The sequence below is a fragment of the Pinus tabuliformis genome, chromosome Q (genome assembly GCF_031772625.1).
Source record: "Pinus tabuliformis cultivar Carrire ecotype Pingquan chromosome Q, CPIR1, whole genome shotgun sequence".
Taxonomy (NCBI): domain Eukaryota; kingdom Viridiplantae; phylum Streptophyta; class Pinopsida; order Pinales; family Pinaceae; genus Pinus; species Pinus tabuliformis.
In genome coordinates this window covers 1227705611-1227714867 of record NC_142296.1, presented here as the reverse complement: position 1 = coordinate 1227714867, position 9257 = coordinate 1227705611, and the positions used below count along the sequence as shown (strand labels likewise).

The following is a 9257-nucleotide window of genomic DNA, read 5'->3' as shown; positions in this document are numbered from 1 at the left end:
TTTTTCTCCTTGCAAGATCAACAGAGATCTACGCATAAAAACATTCACATTCACTTATGCACTTCTGTGCATCACCATAGTTTTCTTGCAAGTTTTTCACTGCAGCAAAAAAAACTAATTTTTACGCACTCTCATATACATTCCTCTTTTCACCATGCACTCTATACATTTTACAATTTTCCATTTTTTTTAACATATGCTGCCCCATCTATTCCTTTTACAATGGTCCATGTATAACAACCCCGGAGCACCCTTTTTTTCGTTCCATGTGTTTATATAAAAAAATAATGGTCAACGCTCCTTTTAAAAATATGACACATATAGTGTATGTGCCCATACCGCCGTGCATATAAAAGAACATTAAAATTAAATGTTCTACCACCCATTTACGACCAACCATTAAAAGCATTAACTCCTCCATTCTCGGCGGTCAACCAATAAGACAAACACTCCACGCAATGTGATTAAATTGCAGCAGGCCCGTGCACCTTCAAAGATCGACGGTGGACAACGCGCAACCAGATCGGACGGCGGAGGTTGATATCGGAAACCATACAACTGCTGAGGTTTACCTCCCGAGAACGTGACGTTGCGTTACGTCAGGTCAGAAACACGTGGCGGCTCCAAATTTTCTCGGGTTGAAGAGTACGGAGATTCCCTTCGCCGGAAACTGGCCCGAGAACTCTCCGGCGGGTTTGCTCGACGGTTTCTGGCGTCTGCGTTGAAATTACGATTTCAACACTCCCCTTTAATTTCAACTGCTGGGCATTCAAACATACCCAAGCACTTCCTCACATAGAGGGATTCACCAATCTTCCTCACATAAAGGGATTCACCAACTGCTTCTGATGCAGTTCCACAAACAAACAAAGTTGTCTTCCTCTTAATAGAGGGATTAACCTGACACTGTGCTTAAGAGCACCTTCCTCATGACAGAGGGATTCACCTGTGACTATGCTGAAAAGCATCATCCTCTTGATAGAGGGATTTACCATGTGTATGCTAAAAAGCATCTTCCTCTTGACAGAGGGATTCACTAATGACAATGTGCTGAAAAGCACCTTCCTCTTTAATAGAGGGTTTCACCAAATGACTGCTTCAAATGCAGTTCCAAAACAAACAATCATTGCACTGCTGTGTGTGCAAACTCATTACATTGTTCTTTTATGCTGCTGCATATTCTCTGCTGCACTGTTGTGCCATCTTCTTTGCTGCATCTACCCCACACTGCTGTGTCTGCTCCACGCTACTGCGTTTACACCTGCACTGCTCTTACATTTCTTTACAAACTCTGCATTGCTGTGCATTCTTCAAAGACAAAATACTCTGTCTTTTCTGGAACAATTACACTGTCCCAACTTACAAATTTACACTGCTGTGTGTAAACATTTCTTACACTCACTGCTGTTGCATATATTGCATTTCAATTCAATGAACAACAAATTCATTACATTTACCTTTACTGTTGTAAGGAAAATTTCTTTTGCATGTGTTGCTGTCCATTACATCTCATTTCTTCAACAAAACTTTAATGTTGTTGCATCTTTCTTGTTTGCATTGTTGTGTGCTTCTCCTTCTTCACGATGGGAAAACTTTTCTTCAAGCCGCTGCTGTCCATACACTTCTTGCTGCTGCATTTTTCATATTCACTGCTGTCCATACCCATAACCATAGACTGTCATCACTGGGTTTTTATTTGCTGCTGCGTTGCCTCTGCAATTTGCACGGTTGCTGCCTTTTGTTTCATCATACTGTTGTGCCCATACTCTTGGCACTTCATTCTCCACAAAAAAACACTGGCTGCTGCCTTTTCTTATGCACCCTTGCTTCACACAATCTTCAGCTTCATTCATTTTCTTTTCACAACGCACTGCTGTGCAATCCCTTTCAATTTTCTGCTGCCTCACACATTCTCATTCATTCCATGTGCATTAAAACTATGCGCTGCCCCTGTTTTTCTTTATGCACTTCTATGCATATTGCATTATAAAAAAATTTCAAACTGCTGTTTTATATTTTGTCTTCCCACTGCTGTGAGGGTCTCCATGCTTTGCACTTTTCTCTTATCTCGCTGCTGCTCTTTATATTTCAGCGCTGCCATCTTTTCTTCTTTATGCATTTCTGTGCATATTGCATAAAAACAAAGCAAAAACATTGCTGATTTCATCACTGCTGCATATTACATTTTAGAGGGATTAACAAAGATTTCATTTGAAACTGCTGCGCTGCAATACATCCTCCATCAACAAATGAATGTTAATACAGTTCAGTAAACAAAAAAATTACAAGCTCCCCTTTAATGTATGCTTGTCTTCTTTTGGCAAGTTTTCTCAAAACAAACATAGATCAGCTGCGTTGCTTAAGGGGCTTTCACACTGTATTTCTTTTCTTCTCCATACTTGTGTAACTTTCTTCTTTTGCATGGGTCTAGCTTGTGTAAGAGCCCATGTCAAGTTACAGTCACGTGCCATATGCCCAATGTTATGACACTTAAAACATTCAACATTTTTCATGAATAAGAATTCATGATTTCTTCTTGTGAGATTATTTCTTGGAGATTGTCGGAGACCACAACATTTATCTCCATGAAATGCTCTACAGTCTTTTGCCATATGACCAAAGTTTGAGCAAGCATAACAATAACCATAAAATGAACTTTGGTACCTGGAAGATGGAGGTTTCCTTGATGTACTTCTGAAGCCTTGCTGCCTTGAGATCCTTTGATGATCACCATTGCCTCTTGCCTTTTTGCCATCAGCTACATTTCTTCTTTGAGCTGGTTTTCTGCTTGGAGCAGGATCTCTTCTATTGCAGCCTTCATTTTTCTCCTTGCCTTTGCTGGAACTAGGAGCATCACCATCTCTTTCTGGCTTCTTCACATCTCCTTTGCTTAAAGCATCCTCATCCTTGTTTGAGGATTCACCTACATACCCAAGTCCTGATTTATCAAATGGAGATCTGTGATAGCTGAGCATGTCATCCAGAGCTTGAGAGCTCTTCATGATCTTATTCATCCCTTCAACCTTCTTCCTGAGGAGGACAATCTCTTCTTCTAACTTTTCACACTCATTATTCTTCTTTGCTAGTTGTCCCTCAGTTTCTTCCTTGCTATGAGTAGCTTCAGCTGCTACTATTTTGAAGGAGATAATATCTGTCTTCATTTTGGAGATTTCTTCATCTTTTGCTTGACTGCTCTTCATTTTCTTTTCAGCTCCTTGTGCCTGCTTCTTGGCTTCTTGTAGTTCGGACTTAAGGGAGGAGACCTCTACCTTGTACTGTCCAATCTCTTCCACAAGCTTATTCACTTTCTTGTGTCTTTGTTCAAGTTGACTTGTCAAGGCATCTGCCTGCTTCTTTGCTTCATTCAGCTGATTTGTCATGGATATGACTTCTTCATGGTGTTTCCTCTTGCAATGATCAAACTCCTTCTTGAGCTTGGCAAGCTCTTCATCCCTTTCCTTTACTTGAAGCTTGATGTGGTCAAGCTTTTCATTCTCAGCTTCTATGATGGGTTCTTCTTGACTCATTGTCATGGTCAGTGCTCCCTTTGCATGAAGGTCATGCAGTCTGTCCCAAATATCCTTTGCTGATGTATATTTTCCTAGATTCCTCTTCACAGAATCAGGGAGTCCATCCAAGATTAGTTTTGCTGCTTGTGCATCATACTCCATGGATTCTTTATCCATCTTGCTGTCATCAATCACTGACTCCCAGACTTCAATCCCCTCAGACATTAGGAAAGCCCTCATCATTATTTTCCATACATCAAAGTTTCCATCAAACTTTGGGGTTTCAAATAGAATGTATTCTAATGGATTGCCTTCTAGTTTAATAGAGGGGAGGGACACATTTTTAACAGGCCTGGAGGCTTTCTTCTTTGACCTTGCCATTGTTATCTAGGCTTTAAATACTTGACTGTGTTTTCTTTTAAATCACTGACTGTTCCTTTAACAGTAACACAAAAACTTGAAAAATACCTGAATCCCTTTCGCTGAGGCTTCACACTACTGGAACTGCTGCTGCAACAACACCTTCCTTCAGCTTCTTTGACACTTTTAAAGAGCCTGAACCAGCTCTGTCACCATCAAAGAGCCTGGATTAGCTCTGATACCACTGTTGGGTATTTTTAAATGGAGAAATACCAAAAACCATAACAAACAAACACAAACCAGGACCTTTGCACAGCGAAACTATTAAAAACAAATATACTCATAATAGAGTATTACACAGCCATAAAAATATTTCTATTAATTAAAATATAAAGCCTGAAACAACATTCATCCTCTTTGCTGAGAGGGATTCACCAAAATTACTTTCACCCATCAAAAAACAAGACTCTGTCTTTTCTCTCCACCTGAGATTTCACTATGCTGGGTTTACTGCTGTAAAACCCCCATTTACATTTACTGATGTAAAACTCCTTTTACAGGCTGCTGTAAAACAAAATTTACACAGACTTACAAAAAACGCTCCACCATTTTCTTTATGCACTGCTGTGCAAAACCACACATGGTTTTTGCTACTCCTCTGTTTTACTATGTCTCACAAAACATTACAACCTGTTCCATGTAATTTCTTCGCACTGCTGTGCATTTGTTTTTCTCCTTGCAAGATCAACAGAGATCTACGCATAAAAACATTCACATTCACTTATGCACTTCTGTGCATCACCATAGTTTTCTTGCAAGTTTTTCACTGCAGCAAAAACTAATTTTTACGCACTCTCATATACATTCCTCTTTTCACCATGCACTCTATACATTTTACAATTTTCCATTTTTTTTAACATATGCTGCCCCATCTATTCCTTTTACAATGGTCCATGTATAACAACCCCGGAGCACCCTTTTTTTTCGTTCCATGTGTTTATATAAAAAAATAATGGTCAACGCTCCTTTTAAAAAATATGACACATATAGTGTATGTGCCCATACCGCCGTGCATATAAAAGAACATTAAAATTAAATGTTCTACCACCCATTTACGACCAACCATTAAAAGCATTAACTCCTCCATTCTCGGCGGTCAACCAATAAGACAAACACTCCACGCAATGTGATTAAATTGCAGCAGGCCCGTGCACCTTCAAAGATCGACGGTGGACAACGTGCAACCAGATCGGACGGCGGAGGTTGATATCGGAAACCATACAACTGCTGAGGTTTACCTCCCGAGAACGTGACGTTGCGTTACGTCAGGTCAGAAACACGTGGCGGCTCCAAATTTTCTCGGGTTGAAGAGTACGGAGATTCCCTTCGCCGGAAACTGGCCCGAGAACTCTCCGGCGGGTTTGCTCGACGGTTTCTGGCGTCTGCGTTGAAATTACGATTTCAACAAGGGACCGCGCTCATATATCTTTTCATTATGAGAGGGCCAAGGAATCTTAGTGCTCCGCTCCTCTGGTTGGCGCTACAGATGATTTTTGTATCAGTATGTGCAGTGGAGGCAAATTTCACCAACGTTCCACGGGACGCGCAGCTCCTGTTAGCGATCAAACAAACCTACAATTATTTGTCGCTGGATGACTGGGTCGAACCGTCCTACACGAACTTCTGTAACTGGACTGGTGTCACCTGCGACGAGAAGACTCGACGGAAAGTAGTGGCTCTGAATCTGCAAAACAAGAGCCTCTCCGGTTCAATCCCGCCGGAATTGGGCCATCTCCACCACTTGGCATCGCTCAACCTTTCCTACAATAGTTTCAGGGGTTCCATTCCTTCTTCTCTCTTTGGAGGACCAAATTCCTCGCTGTCCATTCTGTCACTTTCCCACAACCAAATCAGTGGCACCATTCCCACCGGTCTCTTCAATTCCACTGATTTTCAGTATCTCGACTTTTCGTACAACAACCTCGGTGGCTTCATTCCTCCTCGGCTTGGCTTGCTGTCCAACCTCCACCATCTCAACCTCCGTCAGAACAACTTCGTAGGCCCGATTCCCCTGGCTCTGTCTAACAGCACAAAGCTCACTGTGCTGGACTTGTGTTTCAATCTCTTGTTGAATGGGACTATACCTCCAGAGTTGGGTTTATTGTCTAGATTACAATACCTGTGTTTAGACTTTAACGACCTCACTGGTACTATTCCCACATCGATTCCCTCCAACTGCACTCAACTGCGGGCGTTGATGATTGGAAACAACCGCATGTCGGGTACAATTCCTGCAGAATTGGGCAAATTACGGTACCTCGAGACGCTCTTCATAGACATAGCCAATTTTGAAGGTCCGTTGCCTAGCGCACTTGGGAACGTCACCACACTCAAACTGCTCGCCATCTACCGCAACTCTCTGACGGGCACAATCCCCAAATCTCTGGGACAGCGCTCTAACGTGAATAATTTCGTGATAAGTGGCAATTTCTTCACGGGCACCCTTCCGCCCGAGTTAGGTAATCTTACAAACGTCCAGTACTTCAATGTGAGGGGTAATTTGCTAACAGGAAGTATACCTATGGTCGCTTAAAATCGGTCACCAGATTCCTGGCATTTGATAACGACTTGAGCGGAGGGATCCCAGCGGAGCTAGGAAACTGCTCAAGCTTGGCCTAGCTTTGGCTCTCTGGAAATCGGCTCAGTGGGCGTATACCAGAAGAACTTGGCCGCGGTTTGACGAAGCTTAGTAGTCTGTCTCTGGACCACAATGACTTGAGCGGCACAATACCAGAGAGCCTGTCCAACTGCACTCAAATGCAAGACTTGAATCTCGGGTACAATCGGCTTCGAGGTAACATTCCTCCTGCTGTTGCGAATTTAAGGCATATAGTTAAATCGTTTTCTATGCCGCGCAATCTACTTGAAGGCAACATTCCTGTCGAGATCGGAGGCATGATGCTTGTTACCAACATAGATCTCGCAGGCAATCTGCTGAGTGGTCAGATTCCCTCCAGTTTGGGAAGTTGCGTGGAAGTCCTTCATCTCAACCTTTCCGGCAACCGCCTTGAGGGAGAAGTTCCGCTGTGGTTTCGATCCATGATCACTCTTACAGATTTGGATCTTTCCGATAATCAGTTGTCTGGTTCAATACCACCATACCTCGGCGACATGGGAACTCTCCGCTCTCTGAATGTGTCCTACAACAGTCTGTCGGGGCCGATTCCAAACAAGGGCGCGTTCCGAAATCTTACGGCCGCTTCTTTTCTTGGAAACAAAGGTTTATGCGGACCGATCCTCGGCGTAGCTTGCCCTGCAGCTTCGGCCCCTTCTTCATCCCCCCGACTAAGCAAAGGCAAGAGATTGGCTATAATATTCTCCGCCTTGGTATTTGTGGGGTTCACCACAGCAGCTTCGATATTCTGTTTTATCCGTGCTCGAGCAAAGTCGAAGATGGAGAATGCTATGCATCTTGCCTTCACAAAATATTCTGCAGGAATCTCAGAGAAGGCCAATTCTATAAAGTCGATGTCCTCCACCGAGCTGTTCGAGGCAACTTTAGGATTTAGTCCACAGAATATAGTTGGTTCTGGGAAAACAGCAACAGTGTATAGAGGCTGCCTCTCTGATGGATTGGAAGTCGCCATTAAGAGATTCAAAGAAGATACAAGCATGGAGTCATTTCGCGATAATCTAATCGCTGAATTGCGGGTATTAGGCATGACGCGACACCGAAATCTAGTTCGAATGTTGGGTTATTGCAACAGCCCCGGAATGGTTTCGCTGGTTATGGATATGATGCCGAATGGAACCTTGGCGAGGCATATAGAAGAGAAAATTCTCGATTGGGAAACTGCGGTGAGTATCGCAGTGGGAGTGGCGAATGGATTGATTTATCTTCACAAAGAGGGTTTAGAACCCATTCTTCATTGTGATCTCAAACCCTCCAACATCTTGCTCGATTTCGATCTCAAACCTGCAATTGCTGATTTTGGGCTCTCAAGAATTCTGAAATATGGCGACATGGGCGACGGATTTATTACCTCCAACATTAGGGGTTCCATCGGTTACATGGCACCAGGTACAAACAAGATTATTCACTCTCTTCCTTGTGTTCGTATAATTTATTAATCTTGATTATGGAAGCTTGATCTTACTTGTGTTTGTCTTGTTTTGTTACAGAGTATGCAGCCGGTTCGAGAATCACCTCAAAGGTTGACGTATACAGCTATGGAATCGTCCTCTTGGAAATGGTGAGCGGTAAAAGCCCAACATGTGAGATGTTTTCGAATGGAAGAACGACACTTCGAGAGTGGGTGGCGGATGCCATTGGCGATGGCAATCCCTTGAGAACTGTTGCTCCTCACTTCTTCCAGAGAGGCGCGCCAGGAGAGTGCTCGATTAAAGATGAGATGATTAAAGTACTGTATTTGGGATTGACTTGCAGTTCACACGCACCTCAAAATAGACCAAGCATGAGTGAAGTGGTTCAGAATTTAAGTACATTGTATTCGATTGCAGTGCCGCAAAGAGAGGATTCTCTGTCGCTTCTGAGCACATCCTCATCTCCTTGCTCGTCGCCTTGACGGACTCCAGACACATTCACATGGGTTACCTGTGAGTCAGTAACTTGAGGGGTTCTAATGGATCTGTGGACAACCTAAGAGCATGAGGAATGATATCATGCAATGTGCTCCACCGAGTTTAAATCAAGTCTAAATGTAACGTTGCAGTGATAATGTGGGAGTCCGAATACATTGTTTTCAACTGATTATATATATAAAAGATATTTTCTTATATATAAAATAGTTAATGATGTCATACAACATTTTTTTTCGCTGTGAGAAAGGAAACCAACCGAAACGATGTTAGAGTAAATAAAGTGGGGGTTCTTAGGAATTTGTATACATTGTTTTCAACGAGCTTGAATATATATATGAAAATAAATAAATATGTATGTTTACTATATTGTAAAGGTATTTGAAACTAAAAGGTGTTTGAAGATTTTTTTGAAAGGAGGAAATTAAGGTCTGAAAAGTTAACCCGGCCATAAGACCTATTTTATTAGATCAATATGTTTTAGGTTTGATCACATTCAAGGCTTCTTAATATATTTAAGTATATTATCATGTTCATAAGAAGAATATCACAATAAGATCAAATAAATTATCTTTGCTTGAGAGCTACTTAAAAGTTTTGATTAAGAGGGTTTAAGAAAATTTATATTTTTGTGACGATGTGTTTTGTGTCTATTTTTTTTATACATTTTTAATTTAGCATAAGCATACTAAGAAGCAAAGTTTCCATTGATTTGGCATAAGAGTTGAGTAAGGAGTTCTATGAATCATTGAAATGTATAAAAAAAAAATGCATCAAATCCTTTCAAGT

General features: G+C 41.9%; 1 pseudogene across 1 annotated transcript; it reads left to right on the top strand.

The window, feature by feature from the left end:
• Window positions 1–5342: 5342 nt before the first annotated feature.
• LOC149224230 (uncharacterized) lies at window positions 5343–8772 on the top strand (annotated as a pseudogene). Its single transcript, XR_016249052.1, has 2 exons — window positions 5343–7950; window positions 8052–8772. The product of XR_016249052.1 is annotated as an uncharacterized LOC149224230 (transcript).
• The last annotated feature ends 485 nt before the right edge of the window (window positions 8773–9257 follow it).